This window comes from Nerophis ophidion, linkage group LG10 (assembly GCF_033978795.1).
Source record: "Nerophis ophidion isolate RoL-2023_Sa linkage group LG10, RoL_Noph_v1.0, whole genome shotgun sequence".
Taxonomy (NCBI): Eukaryota; Metazoa; Chordata; class Actinopteri; order Syngnathiformes; family Syngnathidae; genus Nerophis; species Nerophis ophidion.
The window spans coordinates 59,161,791-59,169,577 of record NC_084620.1 but is presented as its reverse complement, the minus strand read 5'-3'; the positions used below and the strand labels follow the sequence as shown (position 1 = coordinate 59,169,577).

Genomic DNA, 7,787 nt, shown 5'->3' with positions numbered 1-7,787 from the left:
ATTTGGTGGGTATGCACTTTAACGTGAAATATTTTGTCACTTAATAAATGATACATTTTGTTAGCATTTTTAAGCTATAAACATTGTTTCCATATGAGTTGGGAAATTGTGTTAGATGTAAATATAAACAGAATACAATGATTTGCAAATCCTTTTCAAGCCATATTCAGTTGAATATGCTACAAAGACAACATGTTTGATGTTCAAACTCATAAACATATTTTTTTGCAAATAATCATTAACTTTAGAATTTGATGCCAGCAACACGTGACAAAGAAGTTGGGAAAGGTGGCAATAAATACTGATAAAGTTGAGGATTGCTCATCAAACACTTATTTGGAACATCCCACAGGTGTGCAGGCTAATTGGGAACAGGTGGGTGCCATGATTGGGTATAAAAACAGCTTCCCAAAACATGCTCAGTCTTTCACAAGAAAGGATGGGGCGAGGTACACCCCTTTGTCCACAACTGCGTGAGCAAATAGTCAACAGTTTAAGAACAACCTTTCTCAAAGTGCAATTGCAAGAAATTTAGGGATTTCAACATCTACGCTCCATAATATCATCGAAAGGTTCAGAGAATCTGGAGAAATCACTCCACGTAAGTGGCATGGCCGGAAACCAACATTGAATGACCGTGACCTTCGATCCCTCAGACGGCACTGTATCAAAAACTGACATCAATCTCTTAAGGATATCACCACATGGGCTCAGGAACACTTCATAAAACCACTGTCACTAATACAGTTCGTCGCTACATCTGTAAGTGCAAGTTAAAGCTCTATTACTCTATTATGCAAAGCGAAAGCCATTATCAACAACATCCAGAAACGCTGGGCCGAAGATCATCTAAGATGGACTGATGCAAAGTGGAAAAGACCCCGGACTGTTGAACAACTGAAGCTCTACACAAAACAAGAATGGGAAAGAATTCCACTTTCAGAGCTTCAACAATTAGTTTCCTCAGTTCCCAAACTTTTTTGGAGTGTTAAAAGAAAAGGTGATGTAACACAGTGGTGAACATGCCCTTTCCCAACTACTTTGGCACATGTTTCAGCCATGAAATTTTCGGTTTATTCAACTGAATATGGGTTGAAAAGGATTTGCAAAACATTGTATTCCGTTTATATTTACATCTAACACAATTTCCCAACTCATATGGAAACAGGGTTTGTACATAACCTGATCACCTTCCAGGCAGTGCCGATTCTAGCTTTTTGTGGCCTACAACAAGATTTAGTTTTTAAAGTACCACTGATAAGTCTCACACACACACTCACACACACTCCCATTTTTAAAGACTAGTTCAGTGTTTTTCAACCACGGCACACTAGTGTACCGTGAGATATTGTCTGGTGTGCCGTGGGAGATGATGTCACTTCACTTAATTGGGTTAAACTAATTATTGGCAAGCCGGTAATTATAATCCGCAAATTATGTGCCGTTGTTGAGTGTCTGAGCTGTTTGGAGTAACCGTGTAATACTCTTCCTGATCAGTAGGAGGAAGCAGGTAGCTAAATGATTTATAGATGTCTGGAACACGTCACGTCATGATCATAATATGCAGACGACAGCGGGAGGCAGGGTGCAGGTAAAAAGTTATCTTAAAAAACAAGGTATCTAATGCTTAAACCTATAATAAACAAAAGGCTAGTGCCGCTAAGAAAAGGCATGTGATTTGATTGTCACGATGTGGTGGTGACGAACCCCAAGATGCAGGGATGACAGGTTTGAAAAATGAAAACATTGTTCTAATGTTCAAAAAAATAAGGCAAAGAAAACACAAACCAGAAACCAGGAAACAGCAAACAGGGACAGGAGTCGGAATCCAGGGAATAGTTCTCAGATTCCATAAAAAAGGCAGTCAACTGTAAACAGCAAACAATATTCCAGCACTCACTAGAGGGCAAGGCAGGTTTAAATAATGCCTATGATTAGTGCTCAGGCATCAGGTGAGCAGGTGAACACTAATTAGAAGCAGGTGGAAATAATAAGTAACCATAATAACCAAAACAAACAAGGGTGCACAAAAAACAGGAACCGAAGGAGTCTTAGATTGAAAATAAAAAACATAATCCAGACCACAGATTATGACATTTATTTCATTTTTAACATGATTTTTTTTTATTAAGGATCACCATTAACTGGTTGCCACAACAACCCACTAGTCTTCCTGGGGTCCACAAACTCAATACAATTACAAGTAAAAGCATATCATTATAATTACACAATACAGAAAAATAATAATAAAAGCATCATAAAGAAAACAAGCAAACAATTTACAGTCACACAATAATAATTACCATATGAATAAAACTACACAATACAAAACCAAATAAAATCATCAACAAGCAAACTAATTTAAAAATTCAGATAAAATATTACTGTGGAGAGGTGGAACCGACGGTCCGAAGGCGGGGCAGAGCACGCTGGAGCCCTGCCCAAGATGGCAGCAAGGAGGTGGAGAATGCGGCTGAGCAGAGAGGCGGGGCGTGCCGGGAGCGACGCCATGAGCAAGATCAGGTGCGTGGGTCTCACACCGGCACACAATTAACTCATCTCCTCACGCTGTATAAAAAGGGGGGGAGGAAGAGAGATCGGGGCGGAAGGAGTAGGAGAGTCAGAAGCAGCAATTAAGAAGCAAGAGCGCCCAAAAACAGACGAGGACGACGGCAGCTGAAAAGCAGACCGGGAATGAGCGGTGCAGGAAGGAGCTGAAAAGCGACCGGACCACAGACAAGCTTTATTGCAAAATAAAGAAGTCAAACCTGCTCAAAAACATGTCCTTCCTGGGTGGCCCATTGAACCCGCAGGACGACAGCAAGAGACTGTCACAATTACTTTCCTTTTAAAATCCTGTTTACTTTTCAATTCTGGTGAGAATTCGGGGCAGGTTATTCCAGAGCGATACAGATCTATAAATCAAAGATTTACGCACAGCATTCTTCCTGGGATGAGGGAGTAAGAAATGCCCCTCACTAGACGCCCTCGTATTATGAGTATGTATGCAAGATAAGGGATCCATCCATCCATCCATTTTCTCCCACTTATTCCCTTTTGGGGTCGCGGGGGGCTCTGGCGCCTATCTTAGCTACAATCGGGCAGAAGGCGGGGTACACCCTGGACAAGTCGCCACCTCATCGCAGGGCCAACACAGATAGACAGACAACATTCACACTCACATTCAAACACTAGGGCCAATCAACCTATCCCCAGGTGCATGTCTTTGGAGGTGGGAGGGGCCTACCCCCAGGTGCATGTTTTGGAGGTGGGAGGGGCCTATCCCCAGGTGCATGTCTTTGGAGGTGGGAGGAAGCCGGAGTACCCGGAGGGAACCCACGCAGTCACGGGGAGAACATGCAAACTCCACACAGAAAGATCCCGAGCCTGGATTTGAACCCAGAACTGCAGGAGCTTCGTATTAAGAGGCAGACGCACTAACCCCTCTGCCACCGTGAAGCCTAAGGTAAGGGATGGCTACGCAAAATAAAACTACAATTGAACCGGCTGCAAAGTGAACAAAAACAGAATGCTGGACGACAGCAAAGACTTACAGCGTGTGGAGCAGCAGACGGCGTCCACAAAGTACATCCGTACATGACATGACGAATCGACAACAAAATAGGAGCACAAGACAATAACTAAAACACTACACACAGGAAAACACCAAAAAACTCCAAATAAGTCAGGGCGTGATGTGACAGTACTGACACGATGGCGAGGCATAATGGATGCGTGTTGCTACCCCAGGGATGCAAGAGGACCAGGACAGGCAGGAGTTGCAGGTAAGATTAGATTTAATACAAAAACAAAAATAATACTGGTACAAAATGCAAAGAAAAGGCGTGCCGAATGCACGGAGAGCTATGCTAATAATTAGCAACGAGAGCAGAGTACAGGAATAGAGGTGCAGAGCGCACGCAAAGCTAAGGCGAGACTTAGCAATAGTGATTACAAAAATAAGAACCAACGTGCGTGTTGCAAGTAGCAAACAAAACAGCCAGGAGGAACTAAGGTAGCAGGTGGTCTTAAATACAACACAAATAATTCAAAACAGGTGTGCGTAATGAGTCCGTGCAGGAGGCATACTTAGGTTGCCATGGTGACAATACAAAACAAGGAAGTGCGCTAACAAACGGGATCGGTAGAGTCCAAAACATGATCAAAACATAGTAGGACAATACAAAAAGGACATAAACATGCTAGAGATGTGTGATCCGGTAGCCGGATCACAACATTACCCCCCCCTTAAGGGGCAGATCCCAGATGCCCCCCAAAAAAAACAGCAATAAAGAGAACCCTCTCCCACAATGAGACAGTCTGAAAATGAAGGGAGGGTGGAGGGAGGACCTGGTGGAGGGTCGCCAGATCGCATGTCCCCGAATCCACCGAGGACACATCATGTGGCGGCGGCGGGTGGAACGCTGCTGCCGAAAAAGTTTTGGCGGGCGACCTCGAAAAGGCCACATTAGTGGCCGCCTCGCAGGATGAGGTGCCCGGCGAGGCGGACGACCCGGGCACGGCCACATCCGTGGCCGACATGGAGGAGGGAGTGTCTGGCGAGGAGGATGACCTCGCAGAGGCCACGCCCGTGGTCGACGTGGTGGACGACGCCTCAGCACCGAAATCCCAGCAGGCTTGGAAGCAGCAGGCGAGGGTGCGGGGACTGCAGCCAAAGCAGGCCCGAGTGCAGCTGGCGAGGATGATGCGGGTGCTGCAGCCGCAGGAGTCGTCGGAGGCGGCCTGGGAGCCGCAGGAGTCGTCGGAGGCGGCCTGGGAGCCGCAGGAGTCGTCGGAGGCGGCCTGGGAGCCGCAGGAGTCGTCGGAGGCGGCCTGGGAGCCGCAGGAGTCGTCGGTGGTGCTGGTGTGGGCTCCAGCCCCGTCGTCGACGCTGGTGTGGGCTCCAGCCCCGTCGTCGACGCTGGTGTGGGCTCCAGCCCCGTCGTCGACGCTGGTGTGGGCTCCAGCCCCGTCGTCGACGCTGGTGTGGGCTCCAGCCCCGTCGTCGACGCTGGTGTGGGCTCCAGCCCCGTCGTCGACGCTGGTGTGGGCTCCAGCCCCGTCGTCGACGCTGGTGTGGGCTCCAGCCCCGTCGTCGGCGCTGGTGTGGGCTCCAGCCCCGTCGTCGGCGGTGCTTGGCGGCACGGAGCTGGCACCGGTGCTTGGCGGCACGGAGCTGGCACCGGTACCTGTCGTGGTGCTGGTACCGGAGTGGGCTCCAGCCTTGGAGTTTGTGCTGGTGTGAGAACCAGACTGGGAGCTGGTGTGAGAACCAGACTGGGAGCTGGTGTGAGAACCAGACTGGGAGCTGGTGTGAGAACCAGACTGGGAGCTGGTGTGAGAACCAGACTGGGAGCTGGTGTGAGAACCAGACTGGGAGCTGGTGTGAGAACCAGACTGGGAGCTGGTGTGAGAACCAGACTGGGAGCTGGTGTGAGAACCAGACTGGGAGCTGGTGTGAGAACCAGACTGGGAGCTGGTGTCGGCTTCAGCCGAGGAGCAGGTGTCGGCTTCAGCCGAGGAGCAGGTGTCGGCTTCAGCCGAGGAGCAGGTGTCGGCTTCAGCCGAGGAGCAGGTGTCGGCTTCAGCCGAGGAGCAGGTGTCGGCTTCAGCCGAGGAGCAGGTGTCGGCTTCAGCCGAGGAGCAGGTGTCGGCTTCAGCCGAGGAGCAGGTGTCGGCTTCAGCCGAGGAGCAGGTGTCGGCTTCAGCCGAGGAGCAGGTGTCGGCTTCAGCCGAGGAGCAGGTGTCGGCTTCAGCCGAGGAGCAGGTGTCGGCTTCAGCCGAGGAGCAGGAGTCGGCGTCAGCCGAGGAGCAGGAGTCGGCGTCAGCCGAGGAGCACTAAGAGACTGGCAGAGAGGAGGACTAGGACTACTATGAGGATTTAGACTAACACTAGGACTTGGGCAAGGACTTGTGTGAGGACCAGTACTTACAATCAAACTAGTGCTTTTATAAGGACTTGGGCAAGGACTCGGACTACGACTCAGTCTACGAGTTGATCTACAATGTTGGCCAGAAGTCGGACCAGGACTGGGACTAGGCTTGAACACCGGTGGTGGAGGGCGCACTGGAGGTAGTGGACTAGCGAGTCGAAAAGTCGGTGGAGGAGGTCTAGGTGGCCTTAGTGGCTTGACCGGGGGAAACACAGGTGGAGGAGGAAAAGTAGGTAGCTCATGTTGCCTTAGTTTGCATCTAGAAATAACATCTGTATAGAACTTAGTTGTGTCTATAGAGTCCAAAAAATCATAGTCAATATTTGAAACAGGTTGAGAATAAGACTCAACAATATAAAAATCCTCAGAAAAAATATCATCGACAGGGGGTGGTATTGAGTCACCAGGGGGCGTTGACGAAATGACGTCACCGTGATGGACCGGTGGGCCGGAGGTATGCCCTGGCCTTACAGCCCAGTCGGAAGAGTGGTTGGAATATGGAGAAAAAACAAAACTTCCAAACCTCAGGGAAGAGTACTGGGCTGTTGTCTGCGCGCTGCTGTCCGGGGAAAAAGTCTTCGCGGCTTGGCGAAGGGAAGACTTTTGGTGGTCCACTGCGAGGCGGCGTTGTGCTGGCTGTTTTCTGACACGATGGCGAGGCATAATGGATGCGTGTTGCTACCCCAGGGATGCAAGAGGACCAGGACAGGCAGGAGTTGCAGGTAAGATTAGATTTAATACAAAAACAAAAATAATACTGGTACAAAATGCAAAGAAAAGGCGTGCCGAATGCACGGAGAGCTATGCTAATAATTAGCAACGAGAGCAGAGTACAGGAATAGAGGTGCAGAGCGCACGCAAAGCTAAGGCGAGACTTAGCAATAGTGATTACAAAAATAAGAACCAACGTGCGTGTTGCAAGTAGCAAACAAAACAGCCAGGAGGAACTAAGGTAGCAGGTGGTCTTAAATACAACACAAATAATTCAAAACAGGTGTGCGTAATGAGTCCGTGCAGGAGGCATACTTAGGTTGCCATGGTGACAATACAAAACAAGGAAGTGCGCTAACAAACGGGATCGGTAGAGTCCAAAACATGATCAAAACATAGTAGGACAATACAAAAAGGACATAAACATGCTAGAGATGTGTGATCCGGTAGCCGGATCACAACAAGTACACCTACTTCGAGACAAGAGCTACAATGATGCATGGTTTGTTAGGGTTTGAATGTATATTCAACAATTGCGAGAACAACTTTTTACTGTCAGTATCGGCTGCTGAGTTTAATTTTTTTAATGTTTTATGCTGGGATTTTTTCAATGAAAAAAATGTACCTTGTGTTACGGAGTCGCAGGCAGGAATGAAGGGATGAGCAGTTTTTAACGTGAAGTTTCAAAAGAACACTTGTACAAAGAGCAAATGAAAGACGTGCCTGAGCACAAAAAACTAAATGCTAATACAAACAGAAGGCAGAGTTCGAAGTCCATTAAGCGCGAGCCAAGCTACATTTAGCAGGCAGCAAAATAAACAGAGACTACTCACGTAACGGTTGCAGGACGCAAACAAACTGGCGAGGCTGAACTTGGGTAGCAGAAGGGCTTAAATACAGAAAACATAATTACAAACAGGTGTGTGAACGAGCCGTGCAGGAGGAGCAAATTAGGTAGTCATGGTGACGACTGTAAACAAGGAAGTGCGCTATGAAACAGGATCAATAGAGTCCAAAACATGATCCAAACATAATAGGAAAATACAAAAAGGGGACTAAACATACTAGATGTGTGATCCGGAAGCCGGATCACAACACCTTGACTCAAGAAAGGTTGAAACATCACTGCTTTAGTTGTGAAGT

General features: G+C 48.2%; 1 protein-coding gene across 1 annotated transcript in view; it reads right to left on the bottom strand.

The window, feature by feature from the left end:
• The window catches only part of akr1b1.2 (aldo-keto reductase family 1, member B1 (aldose reductase), tandem duplicate 2), a 37,417-nt gene extending 30,023 nt beyond the window's left edge, over positions 1 to 7,394 (bottom strand). Inside the window, exon 1 of the mRNA XM_061914254.1 lies at positions 7,270 to 7,394. The gene's annotated coding sequence lies outside the window, so the exon portion shown is untranslated. The remainder of the gene's footprint in view (positions 1 to 7,269) is intronic.
• Positions 7,395 to 7,787: the final 393 nt, after the last annotated feature.